Genomic DNA, 20,261 nt, shown 5'->3' on the forward strand with positions numbered 1-20,261 from the left:
TAAAAAGTAAAAACTTTGTTTCTTGTTTTACTCTGCGTTGTTTTGTTTACTTTCTCTGAGGTTTGGAGATTTTGATTTTACAAGGAGGGTGGATTTACCAAATAGAGGTCAGGCTTAGGTCCAGTATCTAATAGTATTGGACTCGTTGAAATAATAACATGTATCCACTTTTGGATACGTGTCACCATTTAACCGGGTCCAGTACACTAGATACACTGGACCTAAACCAAGTCCATCAAATAGTTTTTTTTTTAATTTGTAGATTTTTTTAATTAATGTTTTTTTAGGAAATAAATACTAAAATTTTAATTTTAATTAATGGCAAAATGATGTAATTTTGGTAATTTAATAGTAATAGTGGATGACAAGCAAGATAATGGAAGTCTGAATTAGGGTGTTTTGAAACTTAAAAGACTTTTTGACAAATGGCAAACTTAGAAAACTGAAATGAAAAGTAGTGAAACTTAGAAGGTAAGTTCTGAAATTTAGTCTATTAATAATGTTGTGTGCTCACCTATCTTTTTTTTTTCCCCCTTTTTTTTTTAAAGAATTGTGAAGAGATTTGTCATTTTAAATATTTTAGTACTTAATAAATTTTATATTTTTATTTTAAATTTGCAAGTTATGTTTTTACTAACCGATGTTAAATTTTGATAAAGAAAATCTTATATAAACTTAAAATATTCTAAAAAGAAGGGAATGTTGTTTTTTTCAAACTTCAAGGGACCACCCGGGAGGGGAATGTGACCCCAATTGTAAATGACTAAATCAAAACCCACGAAATCTTCCTTGGTGAGGGGAACGTGACCCCACTTGCAAATGACTAAATCAAAAACCCACGAAATCTTCCTTGGTCACCTGGGAGGGGGAACGTGACCCCACTTGCAAAATATGTGAATGGTTTTACAAAAAGAAGCAAAAGCGCACCAACTCCGAAATTTCCTCGATTATTATTTATTACTTGTTGTTTGACTATTCATTGACTCACGAATTCTCACCTTATTTTTGTTCTTCCTCACTTTGTTTGCAGCTGAACGCTAACCCAAACCCAATTCAGTTTCAACCTCACACGCTTTCATCTTCGAAGATAGGCCCGTCAACAGCTCTTCAGTTTTACGCACGCAATACTATTTCTTGCTTCTTTTTTCTGGTTATCTTTTAATTTGGTGGTTTTTTTTTTTAACCGGCGGGAGTGACTGAAACTTTTGGTCATTGATCCAATTGCTTCCATTTCCTTTTATGGAAACTCTAACAGCTTCCTCCTCCTCCTCCACTTCTTCTAGGAAATACGATGTGTTCATTAGTTTTCGCGGCCCGGACACCCGCAGGGGTTTCACTGGCCATCTCAACGGCGGTTTGGAACAAAAGGATATTATCACCTTCATAGACGATGAGCAACTTGATCGTGGAAAAAGTATTTCACCAGAACTCTTAAAAGTAATAGAACAGTCCAAGTTTGCAATCGTCGTTCTCTCAACAAACTACGCTTCTTCGAAGTGGTGCTTGGAAGAACTAGTAAAAATGGTTGAATGCATGAAACAGAACAAGTTGACAATTTTGCCAGTCTTTTACAATGTGAATCCCTCTGATGTACGGAACCAGATGGGTATTCTTGCTACACGGAACCGGACTTTTGCTGAAGCCTTTGCTGAGCATGAAAGAAATCATGTTAACATTAAGGATTTGCAAGCATGGAAGGCTGCTTTGAAAGAAGTCGGCAATATATCCGGATGGCATGTACAACCAAATAGGTAACATTTTACAATTGTCTTGACTACTTTGTTCACATCATTATATCAATATCGTAATTTCCCATACTCTAAAATTACTCCGATTTTCCTGTGGCTTAACTTGAACCTGAGAAAAATAATTAAATTTGTCCCTTTTATGTATATTATGACGTAGGAAATTATACGCTCAAGTTGGACTTTGGTTGAAGATCCTTTGCTTAGTTTGAGGCATGGTAGTCTGTTACTGGATTAACATTTTTTTTTTTAATATTCACATAAACTTTTATTGTTAAAACAAACTTCAAGACCTGGAAACATCCAATACAGAATCCAAGTCTTGAGAAATGGAGAGAGCAAAATGTGGGGGACCTCTTAGAGTATCAAAACAACCCAATACAAAATTAAGCAGAGACCAGCGAGCTAGACCATGTGCTGCGCTAATGGTCTCTCTGCTTCCCCAACAGAAAGATACAACTTGGTATACAATCTGCATTCTACAGTGAATTGTTGAGTCAAGGAAGCTTTGCTTTTTTATAGTCGGCTCTAGTGCCTCAAGTCAAATGCTTGCCTTCCTTCAGCTTAGAATGTCTAATACCTATTATCTGAGAAGTGTAGCAGGAGTCACACTAGGCCAATATGAGGACAACGTGTTTAGACATATTTAATCAACAGCCTTGTGATTTTCAAAGATCGTAATATGCAGGGTATAATCCCATATATGCTTCTTTTTGTGCTAGATATCTCATTCAGTTATACCCATATCATTTTTAATCAGCACTTTTCTATTGTTATCAAGTGACATTATTAACAAAAATTAGATATCAACAAGCTAAATATTTCCAAAAGGAAAACTCTGTGAACACCTTCTCTATGAAGAAACTTTTAGTCGTTTTGCCTTGAGAATAATCATCAGCATATATTTGGAATAATAGATGCATCTTTCTTTCTTTCTATTTTTTTTTTTCCATCTGTATCTATTTCCATTATAAATTAACTGGAACTATCTTCATAAAAACTTAGATTTTCTAGAAAAATTTACTTCAAACATGAATACCTATTACCTCCAAAGTTAAATAGAATATGAGTCAAATCAATGGTCATGATAAAAATACCGCACTATATAAGGTAGTGTTAAAACTAAGAATTTAATAAGTATTTATAACAAATCAAGAATATTGTAAAATTTGAGGTCAAATACATTTTGGAAATAAACAAATGGGAGACACTTTTCAAAATTATAAGTTTTGGATTTAAATGGCTATTGGTATGATTTTCAACCATCCATGTCCATGACTATGACAAATATTACTATGACTAACGATGACTAATCTTTTTAACCTCAATTATTATCTCACTAATTTACATTTCTTGTAGAATTTCTTTGGCGAACGATTAAAATGTTTTGGACAAGTAAATAGGCCATAAGCGTAAATAATTCAATTCGTGCATTTGTTCCTTTTTCCTATTGTGAAGATTAAAGAAAAAGAAAAGAAAAAAAGGGAGTATGAAAATTAAATCCAAGAAACATACAACAAATAACTTATTAAAATTAAGCGCACTCTCAACTCATTAAACTATTATAGTTAGGAGGAAACATGTGGTTCTCACTTGGACTGTATGACACCAAACAAATCAAACCTCAATTGCGATGCTATGTTAAACACTTTTCAAATTCCCATTTTACTACCGAACGAATCTAAGATTGTGTTTTGAATGTTTTGTCTCATGCATTTATGCTATACTATACTGTCAACAAATTTATTGTTATGCTCTCTTCATTGCAGTTCTGAAGCAGCAGTTATCCAAGAAATTGTTCAAAGGATATTTAGAGAATTGAATCTTATATTCTCAAGAACTATTTCGAAAGATCTCAAGCTTGTTGGAATAGAATCCCGTGTGAGGGAAATGTTGGATTTATACTTAGATAAAAGGTTGGGTGGTGTTCGCTTTGTAGGAATTTGCGGGATGGGTGGAATCGGTAAAACAACTCTTGCAGTAGAAATTTTTGAAAGAATTTCAGGTAGCTTTGAAGCTAGCAGCTATATTGCTGATGTAAGAGAAAAAACTGAAAATCAACATCTAGTTTCTTTACAAAAACAACTTCTTTCTAACATCTTTATGGAAAGTGAAATAAAGATATTGAATGTTCATCAGGGGATCAAAATCATAGGGAATAGATTACATTGTAAAAAGGTTCTTATTGTTCTTGATGATGTTGAGGACCAAAAACAATTAGAAGCATTAGCTGGGGACCTTGATTGGTTTGGTCCAGGGAGTAGAATCATTGTAACAAGCAGAGATAGCCAATTGTTGAAAAGCTGTGGTGTGAATTACATATATACAGCAAAGGGTTTGAATCCAGATGAAGCTTTGCAACTCTTTTGTTTGAGTGCTTTCAAGAAACCTCATCCTAAAGAAAATTATGTGGATTTGTGTATGTATTTTGTGAATTACACTAATGGCCTTCCTTTAGCTCTTAAAGTTTTAGGTTCTTTTTTGTTTACCAAAAGCACCAATGAATGGAAAAGTCTCATAGATAAACTAAAAGTAGAACCTGAAAAAAATTTTGGACATTCTTCAAATAAGTTTTGATGGGCTAATGGAAACCCAAAGAGAATTGTTTTTAGATATTGCATGTTTTTTCAAAGGAGAGAAAGAAGATTGCATAAAAGAGATATTAAAAAGTTTTGGTTACCATCCAGAGTACAATATTGGTGTTCTGAAGGACAAATCGCTCATAACCATTAATGAAAATGGAGTTTTGTGGAGGCATGATTTGCTACAAGAAATGGGTCAAGATAAAGTTCGTCGTGGATCTAAAGATCCTAGTAGACATACTAGGTTATGGCTTTATGAGGACATCCTTCATGTATTGAAGAATAATATTATAAGTTGACTTGTCTAGAACTAAACTTAGAAAAGTACATATATTCTTACAAATTCTTCTAAGGATCGTCAATTATTCTAATTTCATTAATCTTGGTTATTAGGGAATAGAGGTAGTTGAAAGCATAATGCTAAACTCACCTATTCAAAAAGAGGAGCACCTGGATGCTGAAGTCTTCTCAAAGATGAAAAAAATGAGATTGCTTAAAGTCGTTGATATGGGTAATGTGAAACTTCCAAAAGGCCTCAATTGTCTTTCTAATGAGTTACGCATTATAGAATGACATGGATATCCTTTAAGTTCCATGCCAATCAACTTCCAACCAAACAAGCTTGTTGAATTGAAAATGCATTGTAGCAGCATCAAACGACTATGTAATGGAAATATGGTGAGATTCACTTATTCAATTTTGTATTTTATTCCTTTTCATTAAGGCTTGAGTTTATTTAATTTTTTATTGGTTTGTAACATATTTTAAATCAGTTAAAACTCATTGACTTGCGTAACTCTCAAAACTTGATTGAGACCCCAAATCTAAATGGAGTCCAAAATCTTAAGCTATTGATTCTTCAAGGTTGTACAACACTATCTAAGATTCATTCATCTCTTGGAAATCTCAAATAGCTTATCCGATTAGATCTATCTAGTTGTAAATGTCTTGAAAGACTTCCTCACAAGATCAATTTGGAATCTCTTGAGGTTATTATTCTTTCTAGTTGTTCAAGATTAAAGAAGTTTCCAGAGATTTTAGGAAATATGCCATGTTTGTCTGAACTTTATTTAAATGAGACTGCTATGAAAGATCTACCAATGTCAGTGGAGCATTTAACTGGCCTTTTTAAATTGGATTTAAGAAACTGCAAAAACCTTTCAAGTCTTCTGAATGCTTGTTATAGTTTGATGTCTCTAAAAATTCTCACTTTATCTGGCTGCTTCAAACTTGAAGAACTACTAGAGAATTTGGGGAATCTCAAAGGCTCGGAGGAGTTAGATCTGAGTGGATCTGCTATAAGAGTACTACCTACATCCATCAAGCTCTTAAAAAATCTTAAAAAGCTCTCTCTTTGTGGATGTAGAGGGATATCATTTAAATCTTTGAATAAACTCTTCTGTTTTCCTTTCATGCTACAAAGAAGAAGTCTAGATCCCATGGCCTTGTTAGAGTGTTCTTTATCAGGCTTATTGTCCTTGACCGAACTAGATCTAAGTCATTGCAATCTTCAGGCAATTCTTGATGCTTTTGACTGCTTGTCATCCTTGTTAATATTAAATCTAGAGGGAAATGAATTTATTCGGCTTCCTGAAAGTATGATTCATGTATCAAATCTACGAGATCTTTTTCTGCGTGGTTGCTCAAATCTACAATCATTGCCAAAGCTTCCATCAAACATTAAGTGTATTGATGCAACACAGCATACCTCACTGGAAACATTATTATTAGGATCAGAATATGATTTTCGGCCTTCACTTCAGCTTCTAAATTATGTCAAATTGATTAAGAATCAAGGCTATGATTACATGTCAACAATGCTAAGACGTTATTTTATTAATGACAAGGTCTCTCTCTCTCTCTCTCTCTCTCTCTCGCTCTCTTGAAGCTCCAAGCATCTCTCTTTGCATCTCTCAGTCTCGTGAAGTTCTAAGCATCATTATTTGCATATTTCAGCATTACTATGGGCAAGACAGATTGGCACATTATATTTATGTTCCTGGAGGCAAAATTTTGAAATGGTTTAGACACCAAAACGTTGGGGCTTCAGTGAGTTTGCAAATGTCTTCAAATTTTTGTAACAAATTGATGGGAATTGCTATATGTATTATTTTCGTATTCAGCCAACATAGTCCATTTGAGTCATTTGACTAACTTGATTTTGAAAATTTGGGGCATAATAAATATACACATAAGCTTTCATGTTCCATTAAATTTAACAATTACCAAATTTTTGGAGTGGCCGATAGTTTTTTTGAAGAATTTGGTAAAATTGAACTGCATCACCTTTGGATGCAATATTTGCCCTCTCAATTCTTTCACAAGGATTAGGAAAAAGCATCGAGTCAAAGCAATGCTAATGGATCCAGTGATATTAAGATTGAATTTAAAACCTAGGGTCCAGGATTGGAGGTTACAAAATGTAAGACCCATTTGATATTCAAGCAAGACGTTGAAGGTCTCAAACAAACTATGTTTGGGTCTAGCAGCTGTAGCATCACTCCTTATGAGGATGATTTTGACGGTTCAGCCGGAGATACCATAATTAAGGGAAGCCATGATGACTATGATGGGGAAGGGACTGGACCTAGTGGAGAAGGTACCTCTAATAATGTAGACACACCACACCCAAAGTGGATACAACAACCTAATCTAATTGAAAATTGGATTGGGAATTTCAATTCATGCACACAATAACAAGGAAACTCAGACAAAGAGGCCAATGGCAGTGATGGTGATGGAGTGGAACTGGGTTCAACAACTCAAAAACTGAAAGATTCCAGGAAGGTCACCAGAAAGTATGTTATTTTCAACTATCTACTTATTTTCTCAGGTGTGTTTTCCTTTTCTTTTCCCAGAAACTTTCTTTTTTTTCTTCTTTTTTTTCTTGGTACACATTTTTTTTCTTGTATGTGACTATTTCTCTGTCTGGCTGCAAAGAAACTTGAGGAAAATTAATGTAGAAAGAGAAAAAAACTTTTGAATTCTATCTCGTTTTGATGTTTTAGTTTCTGGCAATTGTAATGCTTGACTAATATGAGCTGAAATAGTGGTGCCAGATTTAGTTCTTGAGTTCTCAACACTCTGGGTTCCCTTTGGAACATATAAATTTTGTTTTCTTATCCCATATTTTTCATAGAATTTGAAAGAGTAACAAAATTCTGGTGATTTTTTCCTATGGTTTTGTTTTCAGAACACATAAGCACGGCTTAAGCAAGCCAGTTGTGTTTGGCCTTGCTGGCAATTTCTTTCCTTGGAATAAAATGCATTTTCCCCCAAGAAAATAGGAGGAGCTTATTGTGGGTTATGTTGTTTTGTATAAATTTTTTCTGAAGGTTCCAGTTGGAGCTAAGCCAGAAAGCTTTGGATGAGAATATAATTGTGTATTTGGGAAGAGGTTGTGGGAAGACCCACATTGCTGTATTGCTTATACACGAGCTAGGTCACTTGATAAGGAAGCCCCAGAAGAACGTATGCATCTTTTTTGGCCCTACAGTGGTTCTGTTTTGGCAGGTAAGCTACTATTTATCATGTTTTTTTTTGTAATTTAATGTTCGATTTTTGGTAGTATTTAGGTTTGAGACTTTTTTTTAAGCTTATATGGCTGGAACATTGCACAATAACGAAGTGGTGTGCTTTTTGGCTTGGTTGTAGTGGTAGGTGTGTAGGCTGTGAGAAGGGGGTTGGGCTGTTGGTTTTTAGTGCCTATGTATGCAATTTCTCATAATGATTCTAGATTTTAAGATGGGCCTTCTTGATTCTAGAGTTTGGCATCTAATAAAGAGAGTGGTGATTATTCTATGAACTCATTACTCCTTGATAGTGCAGAGTGTGGGCTTACTCTTCTAATGGCGCAATGTTATGTAGAGTTTAAGCAAACAATAAGGCATTGGTGGCCTCTTTATTTGATAATTGAGGTCTCATTTGTCAAATAATCTATATATATATATAAGCAAAGATCTCATGTGGGAAAACATGAGGTTGTGCCATGTAGAGCTTTGAATAAGTAGTTTCTCTACAATAAAAACATTAATTGTCATATTTACTCTTTCCGCAACCTCTCCTCTTCAAGTCTCTTAGGATGCCACCACCGCACACCCTTGGTGCAATGGTCACTCCACAGATATAAGTGCTCGTGGAATGTGGGGGGCAAGGGTCGGGGTTCAAGTCTCTAGGAAGGAGCTTCACACACATATATACTTAGATTAGGCTAGAGTAGAAATTCTATCTTGTATCAAAAAAGTCTCTTAGGGTGCCCGAATGTCTCCTCAATCACACAAACTCATAGCTTTTTACCTCTTGCTCATTTCTTTTCTGTTTTAATCTCCTCTCTTTCCCATACTTCTGGTCATATACCGCCAAAACCCATATTGCCATAGTTCAATCTCAGTCTTAAAGGAATGACTCCAAAGGGCAGAATTTTTCTCCACAGTTGGCATTAATTTCACCAGGTCCCGAAATCCTCCGTCTCTCTTCTATAAAACTTAAAAAAAAATGTTATGCTCTTCTCTTTCTCAATGTGTTTTGAAAAAAATAATAATAATAATAATATCAGATTATGAGCTTGTTTCAGAATCTCAGGGACTCCACTGGGGAGGCTTTTCTGGTGTACATCAATGAGGTTTTTGCTCAATCTATATATATTACTACCTGTATTCCCTGTTTGTTTACATAGAAAGTGGGCACCTCATTTTTGCTGAAAATTTTCTATGTGATCTTTTAATGTTGTGAGTGATTCCAGGAATATAGGACTGACCCTGAAGATAAGCCTCAAGCCAAATGGTCGACTTGACAAGGTAAAAAAAGAACCTATGTTTAGGTTTTCTTATTTTATAATTTTTAATGGTATAGTTTTTTTTTTTTTTTTAAAGTATTCATTAAGAAGCTTTTTTGAAACAAAGAAACACATTGTTTGTAAATATGCAAATCCACATCCTTTTTTTTTTTTTTTTGGAATGTCCTAATGCCTACAATGCTGGATTTCCTTAAAAAAGACAAGATGTAGTTCATGCTGATACTGTTCCATGTTTCAACACAATATTTATGCATAGAAGATACTACGTGAGTTTTCCCTTTTATTGAATTAATAGTTACCTTATTTCATCTGTATACAGCAATAGGAATAGTTTTTATTAGTTTTCCTTTACACTAAAACACTCTTACGTGTCTTGTAGCTCTTTTTAAACATCATTTGCATGTTGTGCCCATCATGAAGTGATCAAACTTTACAACATTGGTTTTATTACACAAATACGCATTTCAACACAAAATTATTTTGTAAATGAGCATGTGGACATAAGAGGCAATGAAGTTTTTGTATTAGATGGTGTGCGATGTGACATATCTAGCATATATCATACTAATAAATTTAATGCTCTAATTTATCAAGGACTTCTTTTATTTATTAATTACTTATTACTTTGGAAAATTTCATAAATCCAAATTCATATTTTCATCTCTCTAATGTGTTCTTCTAAAAAGTAAAACTCCCTAATGTGTCAATTGTTATATAGGACAAAACTTTTTCAGTAGCTCTTTTTTGTCCTTTTTGGCTATATAGGGTTACTAGATACATGTGTAAGTTTCCACTTTTACAAATATATGAAAAAGGTCTTCTTTGTAAAATCTAGAACTTTGCTAGACACTATACAACATTATTTATGAAAGAATTTCCAATAGACAAGTATACTGAAAAGAATGATCACAGTTCTTGGTTTTTTCTTCATTTTTTATCACGTCTCTTTTTTGTGCTTCAATCTCAATAGTTGAATCTATGTAGTCTTTCCTGAATTTTTATGAGTTCAAAGTATATCTTTTACTGCAATGAAAGAACCAGTGTTCCTCTTTGCACATAATGTCTGGGGAAGTGCCAAAAAGGCAAGTAAAAGAAATTGATGGAACAAATTGGCACTTCACTTGGAAAATGGGGTATAACTATCTGGTTCGTTGGAAATTATTTAGTTCTAAAATGAATGGGGAAGGTGGGGCTCATAATGGGAAACATCCGTATGTACAATAAATTTGGGAACACCTTTCGATACAACTAGATTGACAATTTCTTGGGTTTTTGAAGAAACATTTGATACACATATTTTTGCTAAATAAAATTTGATAGAATATAATTACTGCTTAAGTGTGTGTATGATTGGCATAGCTCTGAGTTAAGGCAGTAATATGGTTGACTATGAAATAAGCTTATAATGGGGTTAATGTGAATGATCTTCATTCTATATATCTTGGGTTCGTGCTTACTATTTTGTCACTCTATATGTATCTTGGGTTTTAGGGTCAAGAGCACACCGCTCATGCTGAGAAGTGTCCAATGCAACAAGAACGGTCCAAGGGGAAGAAGAAAGCTAAGAAAGGAGAAATACTTAGTGAGATGACACAGGCTATCCAGAGCTTTACTGAACTATCAAGGGCAAAGTTTATAGCTGGGCAGGCAAAGGCAAATGGTAGCACTAAGCACATGGGTGAATCTGCTGGCACTGATGATAAGTTCTCTCTTGAGAAGGCTATTGCCACACTCAATGGGCACAAAGATCTAAACGATATGACCTTCTTCAAGGTACAAAAGAAACTCTATAATGGCGAGACTAGGATTTTCTTCATGACCGTGCCAAATAATAGGAAGAAAGCCTGGATGGAGTTCATTGCGAAGGAATCTGATTGAGTTGCAGCTGTGCTTGATGATGTGTTTGTTTGTAATAACTTGGTGACATTGTTTGTAGTTGCTATATGTTTACACAGCAATGTTGTGTTTTGGGTGTGATTCTCTTTATGTGTTTTGTTTTCAGCCTCTTTATGTTTGTTTCCAGATAATTATGTGTAACTACGTATTTGTTATATGGTTCACAGCAGATTATGTCGGACAACTCAAATTGGTGCAACACTGAATGTATGTAAATGTATGGTATTATAATGGTAGTTGTGACCCGTATTTGAGAACTTACTAGCTGATGTGTAATTATTGTCGCTGCCGTGCTTTTGTATATTGTAGGGCATAATAACCTGGATGAGAGTGATTATAAATTGCTCTCAATATTCAACTGAAATTGTCCAATGGCGAGTCTGTCGAGTATTAAGGGCAGTTCACGTATTTGAGAACATTATAATTAAGCTAGATGAAAATGCACATGAGGAATTCCTCATGAACTTGATGTAAACGAAAAGTACTAGCCATGGTTCAAGATATAGAATCATTTTATTATTTATGTCATAATAATGTCTCTATGTTTACTATTGTATTTGGTTATGATAGGACTTAACTACATTTAAGTTATGTTATTGGGCATGTATAGGAGATATCGATGGTACCCATGACAGTGCCTGGGTTCCTACTGTGAAAGCGATGTCATTGTCATGTAGGAGTAGGATAAACGAAATTATTTAGTATGTCATGTGTGCATGTAATTTTAATATGCAATTTACACATGTTCATGTTGAACGGGAGGGTAGTGTTAAGTTGTTAATGACTCAAGAGTGATCCTAAACAGGGATCTCCTTGGTTTGAATTTTTTTAACCAAGTTTAAGTTTTTATATAAAATGATATTATTTTATATGAATATAAATGTAACTTTGTTCTCTCCCCCCCCCCCCCCCTGCCGACTCCGACTCCGACTCCTCCTCCTAAAAGACCTTATAGTTGCTAATATTCAAGAATCATAAACATTTTGCCCCTGTCACGGTAAAAAAAAAAAATCCTTCTCTATTCGTACAAAACTTTCCAGACACCAAAAAATATATGGAGAAAAGATTTCCTAACATAATAAAATACAACACTGGAGTCAAAAGCCTTGTGTAATCTCTTTTCCACGCTATTCACAGAATCATGCTTTTTTTTTTTTTTGGGGTGAAATCTAGTCACCTGTTTAGAGAAGAGAAAAAAGTCAGCAGCATTTTTAGTGTTTATCTTTTTATGTTTTTATTTTTTCACTCCATTTTTTATTTAGTCACAATATTTCAATTGATGAGTCTTATATGTTTTACACAAATTAATATTATTAAAAAAAAGCCTTCATGGTACTAAATCCCTAAAGCCTCCAATGTATTTTTTTTTTTTTCATTCTATATCTCTTGTAATTTCAGTTTCAGACTCTAGATTTTTGTTTTAAACCAAAATTTTAAATCAATCACATTCATTACTATATCAATTTTTGTATGTTTTATGCAGTAAAACTTGTAGTATTTTTAGAAATTTTTCTAATTTTAAATACTGTGAAGCCAAATTTTAAAAGCAATCAATGTACTGCAATGTGTATACAATTATACAATACAACTATCCACATATATATTGTTATATTCTTAATTTTTCAATTGATTTATTTCTCTCAATTTGTTAAGGAATCAAATTAGATGTCTAAGTTTAATATATTTATATCAATCTCTTACTTTCATTATTAAAAACTATGAATTGGTTAGTTTTGTTTCTTTAGTTTAATGATATGAAATATATACTTTTAGTTAATTGAAACTACAGAAAATCCTAAGCGCAATAATAAGTCTAGATCAAATTTTAATTGAAAATAGGTAGATTTTGTATGACAATTACGTTGGTTTATCAATTTTGTTATTAGTATAATTAATATTTTTTTTAGGTTTTTTTAATATTGTCTTTTAATCTTGTTCCTCCTGAAGTGAAATTCTGACTCCACCACTGCAGTTTGTTCCATGCAGGATCATATTACCTTGTTGATTTAGGGTTACCTAATGGTACATTTCCTCCCACACAAAATATTTAGCATGTTTAAGAATATCGAGGGAGGAACAGGCAACTTGCCAATAATACTGTTAAATTGTTCAATTATAGACGCTCTTCAATACAAATGGTTATTGCATGATGCTTTGAGGTGCTAAAGGCACATTTTCTTATTTTAAACGCAATCCTCTGTTTGAAGCTAATAAAATTGCCTCTCATCATAAGCTTTGCATAATTTTATATGCATATATAACCACTTAGATGTTTTGCTCATGTGTGGGAAAAAGCTTAATGAGGGACAAGCAACGATCACAACTCATTGTCGAAAATTCTTTTGATACAAATGCAAGTAAGAGTTGAAGGCATGTACAAAACTTCAATCAAGCGGCATGTAGAGTGATGCGCTAGTTAAAGGATGACATCACTGAGGTGATGTGATACACGCTGCGTTGTCACTCTATTAATCTTGGAAACATGAAATTTGTTTTTAAAAAGTGATGCGTCTATAATATTTTCATAATAAATCATAAATAGTAAGTTGTTGATTTTCTAATTTGAACCTGCAATTGAAATAACTTTTTTATCTACTAATAATAGCCACTAATAATCTGTCACTTTGGATTTGTTTTGAAAGCGTTATGAAATGTTGCGGATAAAACATTTCTTTTGTATTTATGTTGATTTTTTTTTTTTTTTTTTTTTTTGTATGATGCATCACAATGGGGTTTGTATTCACCCATTTTGTACATGGAACTTTTGCAAACTGTAAAGTTGTTATTTACAACTATTTTGTATTGGCTTTAATTCCATGCCGAATTTGATTATAATTCTATTCAATCATTTTTCCCGATATTTATGTGGGATTTTAATTTAAAGGTTGTGTGTGAGAGAGAGTGTGGAAAATTAAGCTTATATTGAAGATCAAGTAGATTTCGCGAGAAACTCGTGAAAAGCTAACTCGTGAAGTAGCCACGTGTTGAGTACATGACTGGAACGCGAAGAGTCATGACAGGTCGTGAGTGTTTTGCAGGTAAGGCCTTCCCACAGAATACTCGTGAAACATTCTGTTTTGCTATTTTGTCAATTCTGCTCTACCAAGTCTTTACCCGCACTACATATACCCTCATTACCCACATATTGTAAGGTGTGCTTTTCAGAGAAAAAACCTTAGAAATTACCCTTTAGAGTTAAAGATTGTTATACCCACAATCATCTACACATTTCCTTGTGGTTTTCCTCTACTCCTACCTCTCCATATCCAAATCTTTGAGATGTTGATAGCTCAAACACTTACCACACCCAATCTAAGTGTAATGTGAGATTTTGGTGCTGCTGGGAAGCATTGGAAGAAGCCAATCGTTGGTGGATGCAATTGGGCTGAATTGCGTGATTCGGGAAAGCTAGAGAAGATAAGGCTTCGTCAAGTCAGTTGGTAGCAGGAGCTTGGAAGGCTTAAGTACATGGGATAGACTAGGCTTGGAGGGTCTTTTGTTATTCGTGTACTCCAACTTATTCTCTAGTGGATCGATTTACCACTTGGAGAGTGATGGAGAGGTTTTTCGCCTAGTTCTTTGGTTTCCTCTTCGATAACACATCTCGGTGTTATCTTGTGTTTGCATCCTTCTTCTTTACTCTTTTAGCTTTCATTTTATTGTTGATATTTGATGAATATGGCTTAGAGTAGTTTTATCGATTGTTCGCACGCATTTACTCTTATTCTGCACTTAGTTTAAGTTAGAGTAAAAGCAACTAATCCATAACTTTTAATTGAGGGCTTAAACAAGCTCTTGTGTATTCACAAAAATTCGAGTTTTCAATTGGTATCACAATGGGTACACTTTGTCGAATTTATAAATCCTAAGTGTGATCTTGGACCCACAATGGAAAGGTCCTAGTCCCTCAATGCACCTCCCTACTTTGATAGGAGCAATTACGCCTTTTGGAAAGTGAGTATGAGTGCATTTTTATGCTCTATTGATGATAGTGTTTAGGATGCTGTTAAGATTGGATGGACTAGGCTGGAGGTCACCAAATCCACTTGGGATAAGGCAACCCTTGCAGCGGCCAATGCTAATAGCAAGACTTTAAATGCTATTTCTTGTAGTGTCTCACCCGATAAATTTCACAAGATCTCCCATATTACATTTGCCAAGGAGGCGTGGCAAATTTTGGAGACCACATAATGAAGGCACCAAAAAGGTGAAGGAAACCAAGTTACAAATGCTCACAACTCGCTTCGAAGAATTAAAGATGAGCGAAGATGAGTCGTTTGACTCCTTCTATGGGGAGTTAAATGAAATGGTGATTGATAAATTCAACTTGGGTGAAAAGACGGAGGACTCCGAGATTGTGAGGAAGATCCTACGATCATTGCTGGAGAGTTTTCGTGCTAAGGTTACCGCCATCGAAGAGAGCAAAGATCTTGATGAAATTAAAATTCAAGAACTCATCGGTTCTCTTCAAACTTATAAGCTATCTCTACCATCACAAAGGAAGAGCAAATCTCTTGCTTTCAAGACAATCAATGAGAGATTGGAAGCTCAAGACTTCTCGGATGAGGATGAGGTTGAAAAGGAAGTGGCGTACCTTGCTAAGAACTTTCGTAAGTTCTTAAAGTTTAAGAGGGATGGGAAGTCTTTTGAGAAGGGAAAATTCTCTTATTTCAAGAAGGATAAGAAAGACTTCAAGAAGAAAGATTCCAAAGATTCTTCTTTATCTCAAGCGGTCACGTGCTATGAGTGCAAAGGACATGGTCATGTGAAGAAAGAATGACCCACGTACTTAAAAGCAAAGGGTAAAGTTTTTGCTACTACCCTTAGTGACTTGGACGACTCTCATTCAAATTCGGAAGAAAGTTGTGATAGAGAAGGAAACTACTTTGCATTTATGGCTATTGCACCGTGGACTCAATTTAAGCCTTCTAGTGGAAGAGCTCAGTAAGCACACCGAAGTAGAGTCTATAGGGATTGGAGAAGAATACGATGATGAAGATGAAGGAGCAAAGGGATTGCAAGAATCCTATAACTTTCTTCTTGAGAAGACCGGAGAGTATGCTAGAGTGGCTAAGGCAGCCATTAGAAAAATAAAGAAAGCTGAACAAGACTACAAGAGCATAATCATGAGGTACAAAGAAACGAAGTGTGAAGTTGAGGTGCTGAATGAAGAACTAATTGAAGCCTACTCCAAGATCAAGTTTCTTAAGCTTAAAGTGATGCAAGCTAATGCCAAAGTGGATCATGTTGCCTCCAAGAAACTTGATGAAGTGCTTGCACATCAAAAGCCTTTTTTTGACAAAAGCGGCTTAGGATACACCGGAGAAAGTAGTTCAAGCACCAATGTGTAAAGGAGATAAAGTTTGTTAAAGATAAGGAACCATGGTAGCGACTCCAAGTGTTGAGAATGTGAAGTTGAGAAGAAGCCAAATGGAACTACTCAAAAGGTTTTGATAAAACCTCAAAATCCATTTGTGGCCAAACCCAAGGCTAAAGAGAAGTCTCTTCCGAAGTCTCAAAGAGGTCCTCAAGTTCAACACTTTTGCCACTATTGTGTAATCTGAGGACACACTAGACCTAATTGCTATAAGTTTCACGCATTGAAGAAGGTGGATTCTTAAACGCTAAGAGGACAAGGAAAGGGGAATTGGAATGCCAAGAAATCAAAAGAACGAGAAGTTGATCCCTGTATTGGTGATGTGATGAAGATAATAGATACCATCACTTCTTGTTTGGCAAACTTCACCCAAAGGTTTGAGAATCACAACTCAAGTGCCTAATCCTTTAAGGATATCACCCCAAACGAACATGATGTGTGGGTGAAGAAGGGTACACATGCATAAGCATCAGACCATGTCCATGCATCAATTCTTTCGATATGTTGTGACTTTGTTTGGTTGTTTGCTTATGTTTTCTTTTTAGCATGTTTCTTTTTCAAGTTTTTTTTGTACTTGTTGCCTTTGTTGATCTTACTTTTCATGTTCTGTTTTTTAGTGTGTTGAAAAATTCAAAAATCCATAAAAATTCAAAAATCTCCACAAAGTTTGAGCGCTTGTGTTGTGTATATCACATGAGAGCTTGGCCTAGTACTTTCATACTAATGGTGTAGTGCATTTACGAACTTAACTTGTTATGTATGCACATTTTCTAAGTGTGAGCGACGTCTAGAAATCTATGTTTGATTGTTGTAAATAGATCTTCAAGCTTGTCATGAATGATTGCTCAATAGACTTGCTTGATCTTGATACATGAGTAGACTTGTGCCTATATATCTCCTCACTTTTTTTTTTCAAGAGCTCTACAAATGTCAATCTTGAAAGGAGAATTTTGAGTTGAAAAAGCCATCGCACATACTAGTATTTAACTAAGAAAAAAGGAAAGCGATTTGTACTAAAATGTATGGTGCCAAAGCCAAAGGCTAAATTGTCAAAGTTCAATCAAAATGTTTATGGCATTGTTTCTCAAAAATTTGAGTTGTTTTGATCAAAAGTATGTAGAATGGAAGCAAATCAAAAAGCTTTCAATCAAGTGTAATCACATTGGTGAGGTGTCATTTATGTTCATTTCTACAAGTGAGATAGGTCACTTGACTTCGTACTAGTCATGTATGACTTGATTGAATTGATCATTGAAACTTCATACTAGACTATTGACTAGTTCATACTTGATCCACACACACAAGTCTAATGTTCAATGAATGCTTATTCCATTTGTGTGATTGTACGTGTTCAAATGTGATGTGTAAACTCAATTGCTTGTCAATCAAACCCAAAACGATTTTTGAGTATTTTATATTTTTTTGAAAGTGTTTTTATGCTTTTGTGTGTTTAGAGTTTTTGTATATATTGCCTATTTCTTGTTTTACCTAAAAACTCTTTCAAATGCATTTTCGCTAGAAGTTTTGCTGGTTAGCTCTTCCTGCGAAAATGATGATGGAAAAAATTGAAAATACTAAAATTCAGGCAGAAATTTTCGCGAATGTTTCATGAGTAAATTTTACCCACGAAAAAGTTTTAATGCTTCAGTGGCATTTTCGAGAGTAACTTCGTTAGTAGCTTACTCGTGAAAATCGCGTGTTTTCAGTTTTTTAAAGGACTGAACATGACAATTTTTCAAACACAACCCTTTGCCTCCCTCAAGCCTCTCTCAACCCTAAACTTCTTTTCTCTCAAAAACCCAACAAAATCTCAAGTTCAGTCTACTCTAATTCTTCACTAAGGTATGTTTCATCATTCTTTTCTCTTTAATTCCTTAGATTAAGTCTTAGATTCTAGGATTTCTTGAGTTGGGTTCATTTTTGAAAGGGTTGGGAAAACTTTATTTTTATGCAAAATTTTTAGATTTTCTTGATTGGGTTCTATCCCATTTTCTTTCATTGTATTTGTGTTGGCCCCAAGTGGCATTTTAACATGTATTTAGGCAAGATTTACACATGTTCATGCATTGTTTTACATGTTACTTGTGTTTATGCATACTAAGTGTTCGATAAAATGCCTAAATGACATTTTAATGTTGTTTTGAACTCCGATAAGTACCAAACTTTGGGGATTACCATGATTATGCATGTTTATCATGTTTTGATCATTAGTTGTGTGTTTTACACACTTTGACCCAAGAGTGCTTAGTAATGCCTTGATCATGCATTACCTATGCACACCACATGCACACTTGATGCACACACTTGTTCACTTGACATGTTTTGCATATCACTCATGCTAAAAAAGTTTTATTGCATGTTTAGCACTTATAACATGATCTTGTGATGTTTGTTTTTATGCTTATGTTCTTTTTAGAACTTTGTGTTTGATTTATGGACTAACTTGATACTAATCAAGTTTGTGTTCTTGTTTTGTGTTTTGTACTTGTTTCTTTGTGTTTGTGACTGTTTTTGCAGATGTCTCCTATTAAGCAATCAGCCTCAAAGAAGTCAACAAAGTGTCCACGCACTGACTCAAAAAACTTCCAAAGTATTGAGGCAGACATGGCTTACAACAACTACTACAAAAGGGTCCTGATCATCATGGAAAGGGTTGTAGTAATGCAGACCCTTGAAAACACTTTCATTCTAGAAGTGTTCAAAGAAAGGACATGGAGAAAGTTGCTGAACCCAGTGGGGAATGTCTATGCCGAGATCATAAGGGAATTCTTTGCAAATGCCTTTGTGGAAGGGGAATGCATAAATTGTTGGCTAGGGGAGAGAGAATTTTCTGTCACAAGATAATCTATCCAAGAGATATTGGAAGTCCATCCAATGACACAACAATCATATATCCACTATGATGATAGATTGGACTCTCTTGTACCTATTATGGAGCTCCTCGGTGGTGATCTCAAAAAGAAGGCACTGAACACCATTCCTTTCACCTTGGAAATGAGGACATTGGCTTACATAATGCTCTACAATCTCTACCTAGTGAAGAACTTGACCACCTTGTCCATACCAAGAGCCATCTTTCTATTTGATCTCTTCACACACAAGGAGATTGACATTTGCAGTCACATCTTCGACCTCTTCACCAAATGCGTAACAAAAGGAATTCGAGTATGGTCTTGCCATTTTCAAGTCTTGTCATGGCTCTTATAGAAAGAGCAAGGGCGAAGATTCCGAGTGGTCTTTCTGTGATACTAAGGAATTATCCAATCAATGCCCAAACCATGACCAAAAGCAAAGCCCATATCACCGGACCATCTGTTAGTATTTCTCAAATCCCAAGGGACAAGGTTAGGAAAAAGGTGGGGACATGGAGGAAGAGATAGACAGGTTCACATCAGCCCCGGAGGGCTCTGCACAACCCCTTCCCAAGCATGTGCATGGGCACTTGATCGCCTTAACCATCTCATTGCACGGGTTGAGCAGATATATGGTATGCTAGAATCTCACGTGTAGAACACCTCAACCCAATTTACCTACATTGAAGGCTAGATCACTGCACTCTCGTTTCAAATTGATGACATGATGATGGAGTAGCAGCAAGAGGGCTCCGAATCCGAGTTTGAGTAGTTCTAACCTCTTTGGCCATTCTAGTCAAAAAATGGGAGAAGTTTGAGGGGGATCTGCACCACTTGAGGGGGACATAGCATAGCATATCATAGACATGGTTTATTTTATGGTGGTTTAGTAGTTTACTTTCATTTACCTTTTAAAGTTTTTATAACTCTTGGATATTTACATTGCTTTTTTTTAAAGCTTTAAAGTACTTTAGTTTAAATTTCAGTTTATCTTTAGTACTTTGTTTGTACTTT

At 34.9% G+C, this 20,261-nt stretch overlaps 1 pseudogene; it reads left to right on the forward strand.

Moving 5' to 3' along the window:
- Window positions 1-952: 952 nt before the first annotated feature.
- Window positions 953-11,279, forward strand: LOC142630530 (TMV resistance protein N-like; annotated as a pseudogene).
- Window positions 11,280-20,261: the final 8,982 nt, after the last annotated feature.

This window comes from Castanea sativa, chromosome 4 (genome assembly GCF_040712315.1).
Source record: "Castanea sativa cultivar Marrone di Chiusa Pesio chromosome 4, ASM4071231v1".
Lineage (NCBI taxonomy): Eukaryota > Viridiplantae > Streptophyta > Magnoliopsida > Fagales > Fagaceae > Castanea > Castanea sativa.